Genomic DNA, 13,036 nt, shown 5'->3' on the forward strand with positions numbered 1-13,036 from the left:
GCAATCACTAAAAATTGGAGGCTTTATATTTGGATAAATTCTAATGTTTTTACCAATATTATGTCCAAGGAATAAGGAACCAATCAAGCTGCATTTCATACACTATCCTGAAAAGGCACAGACAAAATGTACATCTTTACTTGACTCCAAAATTCCCATAAAACCCAAAATGGAGTGATGTGTTAAAAACAGTCTAGAATAAGACTTTTTTGATCATCTTTTTTAAACTCCCCCCATGCAATGACAATATTAGCAATTTATTCAAGCTTGAACAAGTTCCATTATTTATGTAGATAAGTGAAGCACTTCGAAACTGGAGAATTCAATTTCCATTTTACATCAGTATTCCGCTCTCCTTTCCAATAATTCATTTGCTTTCCCCCACTGTTATCCGGTCAGTGTTATTACTGGTTGCAAGGTTTCTATACTCGGGTGATTTCACAGTATCATGCTTCTATCGAGTGGATGGTCTAAATGGAAATCTGTATGGTGCAGCAACTGCATATTGTGAAGCTGCAAACCAGTTAAAATTGTTGCCTCAGAGAATGGATCCATTAACCTTATTCAAATGACTGCAGACTAATTAACATTTATCTCATTTCATTACATCTATAACTGCACGTGACTGACCTCACAGCACTGCTGCCTTCTGCCCACCACATTATCATCCGAGGGAAATCACAACCCATCCATGAATCAAATTACAATCTTGATATTGCCGTCTTGAGAAGGATATATAGGGCTCTTAACCATTGGTAATTGTGGAAAACCATTAATTCTTAGCTCTTTAACTTTAGGATGACTCATTAGCCACAGTCTAAGATTCTGAGAAGACATTTCAGTTAGCTTATGTAATACTTGTTAAACTTTTTACTGTCTATTTGAAAGGAATCACACACTTTAAAATTACATTAAGCCAGCACTCTATTGCACCACTTCACAAAAGTCGCTTTTAGACAAGCTTAGACTGAATGTTACGGGGAGCCCCTAAAAGTGATCCTGGACAAGCCTCCAATTATGTTACAGCTGTTGTTGGGGAGGTGGTCACAACTTAAATATGACACTGAAACACATCTCTTGATTTCTTATAATCAATTGTGTGAACTAGGATGTTTAGAGGCCACAGGTATCATATTATGTCCTCACATGAGGATAGAGGTATTGCTGCTATGGCTTTATTGCCTTCATTAGATTTATTTGCAGTCTTTGATAATCTGTTGTCTGTCCTCATGGGGGTTTCTGTTGGGGGTTTCTATTGCCTTAGAAAACATGCCTTGATCAACACACATAACCGTAAAGTCACAAGACAAGGCTGGATTGTTAATTCAGCCAATCACATCTTGCGCCAGCTGTTTTCTGTGTCATGGGTCATCCCATACCAAGAAGAGACTGTACGTGTACCATATTTTACGGGCTATTGAATGCATCGCCTGAGGAGCGATCACATCGAGTCTGAACTCTGAGTCAGAATCTAAAAAATGATTACTCCTGAACAAACTAATGTGGTAATTTGGCAACTTTATGCTGTTTGATGTTTCCTTCTATTACAAACTGTTTGATTTTAACTGTATCCGGAGTGTTTCAGCGCTCTCTCTCTCTCTCTCTCTCTCCGTCTGTATGTGTCAGTTACGTAAGCTGTCAGCCTCAGAGTCCACAGTGATCGCTCCTGAACAGACCCAACGGGGTGTTTTGACAACATTATACAGTTTATTGTTTCCTACTGTTAAAAACTGGCAGCGATATCTTACATTTTAAACCTTACTGTACTTTTTATACGCTCTTCCCACCGTAAATGCATATGAGCCTGCAAGACACCCCAGTCCAGAAACTTCCATTTATTATCAGTGTTTGCTTTTTATTGAAACAATCAGCAATATTATTTTAGGCACAAAAAATAAATCAAATATTCAACAGATGTATGACTTCTGCTAGTAAGACAGTTGCATGGAAGTCATGCATGTACTTGCTAGAACTATTACATGGAAGTCAAGGGAAACTTCAAAGGAACCTTCGAAGGCGATCAGCAGAACTCCTCTGATGAAGACTGGCAGAAAAATTCACACAGAGCGCTTCGCCACATTTGACGCTCCCTCAAATTGAAATGAAAAAATAGCGTCCAATACGCTGGAAAAAGTATTGGACAGGGTAGGAAAATGGGCAGTGTTACATCTAGGTGGGGGGAAGGGAACAGGGAAGATGGAGTCAGGGTTGGAAATGGAAAGGGGAGAAGAGTTGACTGCTTTAAAGTGAGAGCGAGATGTGATGTTATAGTTGTGCACATTGTGCCTATTGTGTTGTGAAATCAGTTCAGCTAGTCTGGTGGTAAGTATGGAGTTCAAGTATAATGGTGATGGCCATGAACAGAGAGAAGGAGTGAGTGGATATACCTAAAACTGGTATTTGGGATCAACGTGTCTAAGGTTAAGCCCAGTACCAGTTTATATCATATATAGACATGCCAGTTCGTCAATGACCAATGTTTGTGCAAGAACCGCTTCTGCGAACCCAGGAGCCGCCCCTCGGCCCTGCTATCCAGCCCCCCAAGGGTTGAAAAAGGGTGTGGTGGACAAAGTGAGTGAGCCAGACTAGCTGGGAGTGAAGTGAAGTGTCCATGTAGGAGGCCTTTCTGGTGTGAGAATGGGCCATCCATACGGCGGACTACTAGAGAAGGTAGATGGTGAGTTAGGGCATGCAGCACCGCAGGCCCCAGGAGAAGCGCCAAGCAGCACAGCCAGAAACCCACCCCCCGCAGCACCCCCTGAACTATGTCAGCCCCACGGAGCACGACGGCAGCCCCACCCCCAGGCACAGCGGGGCACTTGCCACACCCCCAGCACTCACCGCAACAGGGAGCAGCCGAGCAGTAAAGAAGCCCATGCCAGGACCAGCAGAGGCCCGCGCGGCCTTACGATAAAAGAACAGCGGGCCCCAGGCCACCAGCTCCACCCCACCCAAGGCAGCGCGGTGCCACACCGAACCGTGGCCAGTTCTCGAACCGACGGTAGAAGAGCGCGCTCCGAGAGACCCACCCTCGAGACATCCCAGCCCCAGGACGGTGCCCACGGGGCCTGGCGCACCCAGCCAGCAGACCAGCCACTCCTGATGCGCATTAGCCAGGCCAAAAGCCACAGGCCGCATCCCTACAGCATGACTCTAGGAGAGGCCTTGGCACGAGCAAGGCCCCATAGTACCGCCCAAAGACGCCCCACGAGCCACACACCGGCCCACAAGGTTGCCCCAAATGAACCCCGGAGGGAGCCCGACTCGGCCCACCGTACCAGCGACATTTCCGGTGAAGATGCGACCCAGGGGACAAAGCCAAAGCCCCCAGACGAGCGGAGCAACCCACAGCAACCCCCCGCTACCCAGCAACCCGGGATTAAGCCCAGGGAGGGCCAGGTCCACAGTTGGATTAGTATGTTTGTAAAGAGTGGTGATGGCAGTTGCTTACAGGCTAGATCATTAGGCTAAAAATTAAGATTTAATGCATTAAAAAAAAAAGGAGTCCAACGATCCTCAAAGCAGGTTATTTTATTTTTTCTGAAAGCAGATATATTTTCCATGGAAATTAATTCCATGGAGAGATTTTGCCATTGGTTGATGTTTAAGGATTTGTTATCTTTCCAATTCACTAATATAGTTTTTTTGGCTATGGCAAGTGCCGCAAGATGGATTGCGATTGGTTTGCTTGAGGATCAAGCATCGTAAGGTCTCCTATCAGACATAGATTTGGAGATAGAGGAATCCTGCAGTCAATAATAGAGGTAAATAAGATTCAGCTGTTCCCTGGGTGCACTGAGAGCAGATGTCTCTTGGGGAGAAGCCCATTTTATGCATTTTCTGTTAGGTAATGTGGGTTCTGTGGAGGACCTTGCATTGAATTAGCTGAAGGTTTGTGCTTTTTGTCATCTTAAAAGTATTGCAACAAAATTTTGTCTAGAAATCTGTATTCGTGGTGATTGAGAGTTCAACCTCCCATTTGGCGACTGGTAAGTGAACAGAGTGTTGGCGAGAGCTCTCTATGTTTTTTTTTAACAGTTCTGGAGGGTGTAAGGTAATTGGATCTACTGGAGTATTTTTCTTGATTGTTTCTGTTACTTGTAAGTACTGTAGAACATTACTATTATCTATATTGAATGTTTGGGTTAGATTGTTCTTCAGATAGAGCAGTGTTTTTCTATTTCCAAAGTCGGGGTTGTGCCACATTGGAGACAGCATGCTAGTTTTTAATTGAACATTTGTAATGTCCAGGGCTTTCTACCACGCAGTCAGGGTGGAGGCAATCAGTGGGTTTTTAAAGCAGTTATGACGTTTGAGGGTCACAGTGATAAAAGGGAGATCAGAGAGTTTAATATGTTTGCAGTCTAGCTGTTCTATTTCTAGCCAGGTGTTGTGGTATTCTTTTGGTTTTAGCCATTCTGTTAAATATAGAATTTGGTTTGCTAGGTAATAATGCGTGAAATTAGGGGCTTCCAACCCACATTCGCTTTTATTTTTTTGAAGGGTTGAAAGTCTTATTTTGGGTTTTTTATTCCTAGCATAGAATTTTGTAATTGCAGAATCTAATCTTTGGAACCTTTGCTTTGGTGGTTTCAGTGGGATCATAGAGAACAGATAGTTTATTTTAGGTAAGATTTTCATTTTAACTGAGGCTATTCTGCCAAGGAGCGAAATGGGGAGATTGTTCCATCTCCGGAGATCTTCTGTGACTTTATGCAACAGCGGATCCAGGTTTAGTTTAATTAGTTCATTTAAGTTTGATGATATACTTAAGCCTAGATATTTTAAATGTATTTGTGGGGGAAGGGTATTATGGGTTTTGGCTTGCAGGATTCCATGAATTTTTTGTTAAAGGGCCCATGTTACACTAAATCAACTTTTCTGTTCTTTAAACATCATAAAGTGCTATATGGGCTTCATACACATGCCCAAAGTGTTTATTTCATTGATTCCCTCAATCGTTAGTTAGAAGGTGATTTGCTCCTTTCTTACTGCAGGGCGAGCCCAAACACCTCGCTCCAATTTGATGACACGCTCACACTTTGAAGAATTTGACGCAACCTCCAGGAAGCTCTCTGCCATGATTGACATGTAAACACACGCCCACGAAGGTGAGCATTTCAGCGTCTTTCGTGCAGTGTTATGTATATATTATCTACAGTCTTTGTATGTACCGGTGAACGTCCCGCCCCCACGCTCTGTATCAAGTTTATAAAGCACCATGAGCTCGGCTACGGAGTGGGTGGGCCTTCCTCTGGCCCTACGTCACCGTGCGGGGAGGAGGAAGTCAGTGTCCCGTCTATAGACACGCCCACTCATGAATATGCATCAGTGGCACAGAAATCAGCCTGTTTGTGAAGAGTTGCTCAAAAAGTGACTTTTCAGAGGTTAAAACTTTGGAAAACAGGCGAGTTTGGGAAAATAAACCTCAAATACTATGTTTTTGGGGTTCTTAAAACAAATGGAGATGGGTGAAAAATAACAAGGGGAGGGTTGATGATTTTGACCAGTTAATGGAATAGTCTGATAGTTTAGTGAAGCTGTTTATTAGAATAAATACTTCTTCTAATGAGGATTGGGGTTCTTCCAAATAAAGTATTATCTGCATAAAGATAAATTTTGTGTTTTGAGATGGATGAGTGGATTCTTTTAATAACAGAGTTCTGACGAACAGCTGCTGTGAGAGGTTTAACGAATATTGCAAAAAGCAAAGGTGAGAGTGGACAGCCTTGTCTGGTTCCCCTCTGCATAGTGAAGCTTTGGGATGTTATTTTGTTTGTGGTTACTGAGGCCTTAGGTTTAGTGTACAGGGTGGAGATCCATTGTATGAATGATTCTCCAAAGCAAAATTTGCCAAGGACAGCAAGGAAGAATGACCAGTTGACTCTATCGAATGCTTTTTCTGCGTCGAGTGACAAGATTATTGCTTTCTTTTTAAAGTTCTGTGTCATGTCTATCAAATTATACAGTCTTCTCACATTGTCTGTGGAGTGTCTATTTTTAATAAATTCTGTCTGGTCTTGGTATATAATTGACTGAACTGCTTTCTCAAACCTGGAAGTGAGTGCTTTGGTAATAATTTGTATGTCTGTTTTAATACGTGAGATGGGAAAGTAGCTAGAGGTTAACATGGGGTTCTTGTCTGGTTTAAGTAATAATTTAATGCTTGACATCAAAATTAGCATGTAGTGCATTCTTATTAAATATTATTACAATAAATACCTGGATGTATACTATAAAGGGACACGCCTATGATGCATAGCGAGCGGAATGAAAAAATTGTCCTGCAACGGCTTCACGCTAAAAATCACACATCCCCTTTTCAAAACCAAAGCATCTCTTCTTGTCTTCCATTTATTTTTTAATGCTTTTGTAAATTGGGCTCTTGTTTTGAAGTTACCCTAAAGTTTTGTCAGTGGCACAATGAAGGGTCACTGAAAATGTCCAAAATATCGGCATTAAATGTGTTTATGCACGTTTTCTAAATCAGATGGGGCACATGTTGATATTCTACTTGGTGACTCAACCATCAACCACCTGCTACTGATGGTTGACGGTTTGTGCCTTCATTTTTCTGATTCTCACAGCCCTTTTTTTTTTTTACACTCTCGTTTTTCTCCACCTGATTGCTGATCTGAATCAGTTGTTTAGCTGAGTGAGGAAGGAGGAAAGGCAGGCTGAGAGGCAAAGAGGCATCAGCCATAACAACATCAGAGACAAATCAAGACATGAGAAGAAGTCAGCACATATAGGCTAGGACTGTAATCCGCTTCCGAAGACAAAACCTATTTGTAGCATGGCTTGTAGACTATCCTGAGGGATTTGCTGGCTCATGACAAAGACGGAAACTTGCTGGTATTGTTTTGAATCCTTAGAGACATCTTGTGCTTTGATCTTATTTATTTATTAGAGGACTACAATCTGACACTGAAGAAAAACTGATAAATATAATTTACTGGATGATTAGGCCATCATCAAATGACATTAATTTCATTGTTATCACAATAAAAGTTATTGCTGATCTGCAGCAAGGGTCAGGGCCAGGCAATCTTAGGCAACCCTAAGCATTTCCGAGCAACAAGTAGAGTAGAAAAATGGAAAAAAAAGTTGGCATTCTAATGTTTAGCTCTATGTCACTGAGATAATTAGCAATTGAAATTGTCACATGTAGTTTCACTAATTAACTAAGCCAATCACCTGTGTGCAAGATAGCAGCTGTTAGCGTTTAAAGGCAGATTTTAAATGGCTGTCAAAAATCCCCAAAAAATCCAAATTGCATGTAGACACCATGGAGATGTTGGTAATTTCACCTCATGGTTGTGATGAAAATGTTTTTTTTTTTTGCATCAACTAATTGTTTGCAATACATTTCAAAATGCTGTAGAAATTTCAGTTTTTTTAGATAAAATTCTGTTTTCCAAACATCATCTAACGTGACCCAAAAGTTTTGCCTTTTTTTTAATGAATATTGAAAATGTATTTAGCAAGAATTTGCAATCATATGTTTACAATATAGTTGAAGGTCAAACATTTTTGATGCACTGTAGTCAATTGAGCAAACATTGTGGGTGAATATAGGTTTAACATATTTTACAACTTTTGGAAAACTTCATAATTTGCATCTCTGTAGCACATATGGTTAATTTGTGAATTTTCAAAAACTTTTAATTTCAGAGACTTCCTTTAGGATGATTGGCCTGTTTTTGCAGGTGAGAGAATCTGGCATTGTTAGTGAGGAGAGGCCCAGAGTGTTTTGCTTGGTAATTTTTTTGAGTATTTTTCATTTCCTGTTCGTTTCCTGGAAATTCTTGAGGGAATCTTTTCATTTTCAGTTCAGTCTGGTCCCCTGATAAAAAGCAGACGTTGGTGCTGATGTTCCCTTTAAAGCAGACATAACACATGGCATGTGCAAACACAAACATTAGATATTGTAGATTTTTGCCTTCAATGAAGGTATTATTTTATTATATTAAAAGTAGGACGATAAATCATGTGACAAAAAATTGTGATAATAAAATGTTAGATCTACCATCAATGGTGGCCTGCTACATCTGCAGGAAACTATAGGCAAGATCTACATTTTTGTCAGAAATGTGAAAAATAACATATCTTAAATCTGGGCTGTCCAGACTGTTCTCATTTGATGTTTAATATCATAATTATGACATGATTTGCTTTTTTCAGTTGTCACTTTTTGCACTTTAAATAGGAAATAAATAATATATTTTTTAATGTTATTGTTTATTTAATTTTTTATATTTCAATTGTGTTGAAAAAGTCATACACAGTGTAAATAAAGTATGTAGTGTAAAAGCATTCTTATTTTTCCAACTGCTACTTTATTATCTCCCGCCACAAAGTATGGATGAGGGATATTGGTTTGAGCTCCGTCCGTCCGTGTGTCCGTTCGTCCGAGTTAAAGGGGACAGCTTTTCTCAGAAACTGTTTAATAACCAAATTCGGTGTGTAGCTACAGGGTATTAATGCTTTGATGGAGTTTGAAAATTAGAAGCGCAAAAATATTTTTTCCAGAGTTATTGCCCTTGTTCTGTTTATTGGACTCTGTTCGAGGTATCTTCAGAGGGGACAGCTTTTCTTAGAAATCATTTAAGATAGGATAACAAAATTCGGTGTGTAGTTTCAGGATATCAATACCTTGATAAGAGTTCAAAAATGAGAAGTGCGCAATTATTTTTTCCGGAGTTATTGCCCTTGTTTCATTTTTCTTCACTCTGTGGTATCTTCAAAGGGAACAGCTCAGCTTTTCTCAGAAACCATTTAAAATAGGATAACCAAATTCGGTGTGGCTTCAGGGTATCAATACCTTGATGGAGTTCAAAAATGAGAAGGGCGCAAATATTTTTTTCCGGAGTTAATGCCCTTCTGTCGTTTTGTTTATTTTTTACTCTGTTCAAGGTATCTTCAAAGGGGACGGCGTTTCTTAGAAACCGTTTAAGTTAGTTAGTAAATTTATATTCTGATGTGATAAGATTTTCTTATGTATACATCTAAGTTTAAATTTAGGAAAAGGTTGTGAGTTATAATGACAACCAATTTGGTGGATGATGTTTTCCTAAAATGTCTTCTTGTTTTCCTAAAATATCATGTCATATTATTGGCTATCGTATTGTAAACTGTCCATTGTCCCTCCTCTAATATATTTAGATATGTGATATTACACTGAAAGCTCTGCTTCATACTGTTGAAATTGTCATTTGTAACCCTCTAATTTGTTTTATTGATTGTATTTAATTGCATCAATAATTTTTACTGATTGTATTTAATTGCATCAATAATTTGTACTGATTTTATTTAATAATCAGAGTCACCTTTTAAAACAAATTGAAACCATTCCAGCATCGGAAACGTCACAGTTTTACCTTACCTACACTTTTCTTGTTATTTTCTTTCTCTTTATTCAAAGCACAATGGGCAGTTATTGGCCTTAATCTTTTCTTGGGAACATTTTACGGTGTGAGCTTGAACATCATACAAAGATCTTGTGCAGGCCTCCGTGAAACACAGTGTGCTCTACATAGAGGTTTTATATTTTTCAAAACCAACACTCCAAATAAATCCTCTTCTCATTTCATGGAGCAATGATGGACAGCTTCAATCAATGTAACAGTGAAGGTAAATGTGAGATATGGCGGCAGGGCAACAGTGAAAACGTAATCAGCTCAAAGCTTATCAGAATAGAAAGGTTTCACACTCAACGGTTTTACAAGAGGATTCATTTCAACCAGGTGAGGCTTTATCTTTATTTTTTTTTTCAAGGAAACAAATACTCTCATGGACAAATATAGTGTAAAAAAATACATTAATTTAAATGCACTATGCTGTAGTGCAGAGATGCAGCAACAGTAGGGGCACAAAAATGTGGCTACGTATCTAATCCGAGGGCCACATTATCAATGTGCAAGCATTTAGATTAATAAACAATATGAGCATTAATACAGCAAAAAAACTTTTACTTTTGTGTACATTTGTTGGGCCTTTGTGTATTTTTTAAAAATCATTTTGTGTGTATTCATTGTGGTATTTTATGTCTATAGTCATGTTGTGATTTTTCTGTCATTTTGTACATTTTTGTTGAAGTTTTGTGTCTTTCTCAGGTATTTGGTGTGTTGTGGGATTTGATTTGTGCATTTTAGAATCAAATATGTGTATTTTTCTGACATCTGGTGTGCTTTTAGAGTCATTTTTAGCATTTTTCTGTCATTTTGTGTGATTTTTGAGTAGATTTGTGTATTTCTGAGAATAATTTGTGTATTTTATGGGTGTAATGTATGTTTTTGGATTCATTTTGTGTGATTTTGGAGCCATTATGTGGGTTCATAGGAACACTTTTGTATTTTTCTGACAGTTAATTTGTTTTGTGTAATAATTTTGTGTATTTTTTTTAAAATCATTTGCATATTTTTTTAGCGTAATGTGTGTTTTTAGATTATTTTAGTGTGATTTTGGAGCCATTCTGTGGGTTCATAGAGTAATTTAGTGTATTTCTTGGTTATTTTGTGTCTTTTGAGTCGTCATGTAACGTGGTGCTTTTCTGTGCCTTTGGAATCCTTTTGTGCATTAGTTACCGAAGGCCATAGTTGCCCATGTCTGCTGTAGTGTTTTTTGGCTGCTTTGTGTGAGTTGTCCTTTGTTTCCTGTTGAGTGGGTGAGTGTGTAACCTTGAGATGAGCTTCTGTGGCTCAGCCACAGCTTTGATGATGTGTTAAAGGAAAACTTTAGTTCCCTTTTAAAGCTGAAGTGTGAAACTGTAAGATGTAGTCTCCACTGTCAAAATGTCTTTATACAAGATAAAGCTTTATCGTAAACCATCTGCTTAAAAGGCTTCACTTTTCCAAATGGAGTCCATTCTGCTGAAGACTCGTCTCCACCCACTCGTTATGAGAAGCATATCTTACAGCTCCGCATTTTAGATTAAGGCTGTAATTTTAAAACATTTTTCTGTGTATCTCATCTTTAGCGATAGTTTTTGTATATCATTAAACTCCCCCGAGTGACAGGGTTCCTGCTTCATTCATTTCTACATTTACTGCACACTTTTGATGATCGTGAAAAAGATTTTTATAGCGATCAGTAAACCAGTTATACAGTAGCTCTGAGAGATACCTCAGTATGAAAACTCAGTAAAAGACTTAGTGTCTCTTTAGTATGACCCCAGATTTTTACTACCTAAAGTAAATGTCACCATAGTTCACAAATGATGTCTTAAGTTCTCAGTGCATGTCAGACTACATTTTTTTTTTTTTTTTTTAGCCTGAGGAAAAACAACATGGTGGTACCCATTTATAGTGTCAGTAAGGTATAGCAACAAATGCTAAAAAGAAACCAATAATGACTGCTTTCTCTTTCAGAAATCACCAAACAACAGATACAGATGGGCCACATGAAAGCACACAAGCCTTGTGATGCACTGATTATATTCCGCCACATAATAGAGGAATTCTTTAAATTATTTTGTGTAAAAAAGGTCAATATTGAGTAATATTCATAATTAATTTGAATCATATCAAACTTTCGCCAGCCAAGTACATATTCTCAACTTTCTCTATTTCTTCTGTTCCTCAATGCCCAGAAATGCTGCAATGTGCCATTTAATACTTGAACTAACTTTACTTTGTTTCGTAAGGTGGAAATATATACTTTGTGAGGAGATATCACAATATCAAAACTTCACAAAATATATATATATATATATATGACAATAAATAAAACTGAAAAACACCCAAAACAACAACAAAAAACACAAACAGAGACTAAAACTCTGGAAAACAGGCAAGTTTTAGTTTTTCGTTTTGGGGTTTTTAGAACAAATGGATTGGAGCGGCGCTTGCGTACTGGGTAGTTGGGTGGCGGGGTGTTGCGGTGTTGTGCGCCTTTGCTGAGGGTGCCGCTGGCGTGGTGGGCCGGGTCGCCCTCCCCTCCCCCCCCCTCCTCGAGGTGTTCAGGCGGAGTTGGTGTGGGGTTGCGGTGCCTGGCTGGAGGGGCTTGGGTTCGCCTGCCTATCAGTCCGTGGGTGGCGGGGTGGCCCTGCTTGGGTGGTTGGTGGCGTCCTCTCTCGTCGGGGGGGCCAGGGCCGCCCCCTGTGGTGCTACGTCATTGTGTCGTGCGGGCCAGTGCTGGCCCTGGTGTGGGCGCTGGCCTCTCTCCTGCTCGGCTACCGCCTGCTTTGGTGGGGCGGGCCGATCTGGGCTGGTGGGCAGTGGGGGTCGCCTCCTGGACCGCTGGGGGATGTGGCCAGTGCCGGGGGGGTCCCGCCATGCTCCTTGTTGCCGGCACGGTTCGGGGGTGTGCCGCGGGGGTCTCTGGTTGTGCTGCTCGGCGCGTCCCTGGGGCCCGCAGTGTCGCGTGCCCGTCTGCACCATCAACTCTCTCCTGTGGCCCGCCATGCGGATGGGCCGGGCTCATACCAGACAAGCCTCCTACATGGACACTTCACGTCACTCACTCCTAGCTGGTCTGGCTCACCCACTTTTTGCACCACACTCACATACCCAACCCTTGGGGGGCTGGATGGTGGAGCTGGGGGTGGAGGGGGCCGCCGCCTGTGCTACTAAGTAGTGGCGCGGGGGCGGCACTCCCACCTCTGGCTGACCCTACTAATGCGGGGCAACTTGCAGCATCTCCTTGGTGCCCTCGGCGACTATGGGCGTGGTCGTCGTCCCTGGGGGCGCTGCTCTCAGTGCTGCTTCCGTTCCAGGTCCTTCTGGTCCGGTCCCTGTTGGCTCTGGACCCACTGACTCTGGCCATCTGCTGGGCGTGGGCCTTGTCTCCTCTGCGGGGGTCTCGGGCGAGGGTCTCTCTGGGCCCTCCCCTCGGGGGGTTGCGTGCTTGGGTGTGGGTGCGCTGGGTGCTCTCCTTTTTTATATTCTCCCTATAATAAAAGATTTCCTACCCTTCCTTAGGGAGGGCTGTGATCTTCACATTTAAGCAATAAAATAAATCAATTTATTTTATTGCAATAATAAAACATGCGTTGCTGTCTCATAATGATTGCACTTCTTGTAGTGTTGACCTTTGA

General features: G+C 40.9%; 1 protein-coding gene across 1 annotated transcript in view; it reads right to left on the bottom strand.

Moving 5' to 3' along the window:
- Positions 1–13,036, bottom strand: part of furinb (furin (paired basic amino acid cleaving enzyme) b) — a 196,648-nt gene that overhangs the window by 101,098 nt on the left and 82,514 nt on the right. The window lies entirely within an intron of this gene.

Source organism: Gouania willdenowi, chromosome 6 (assembly GCF_900634775.1).
Source record: "Gouania willdenowi chromosome 6, fGouWil2.1, whole genome shotgun sequence".
Classification (NCBI taxonomy): Eukaryota; Metazoa; Chordata; class Actinopteri; order Blenniiformes; family Gobiesocidae; genus Gouania; species Gouania willdenowi.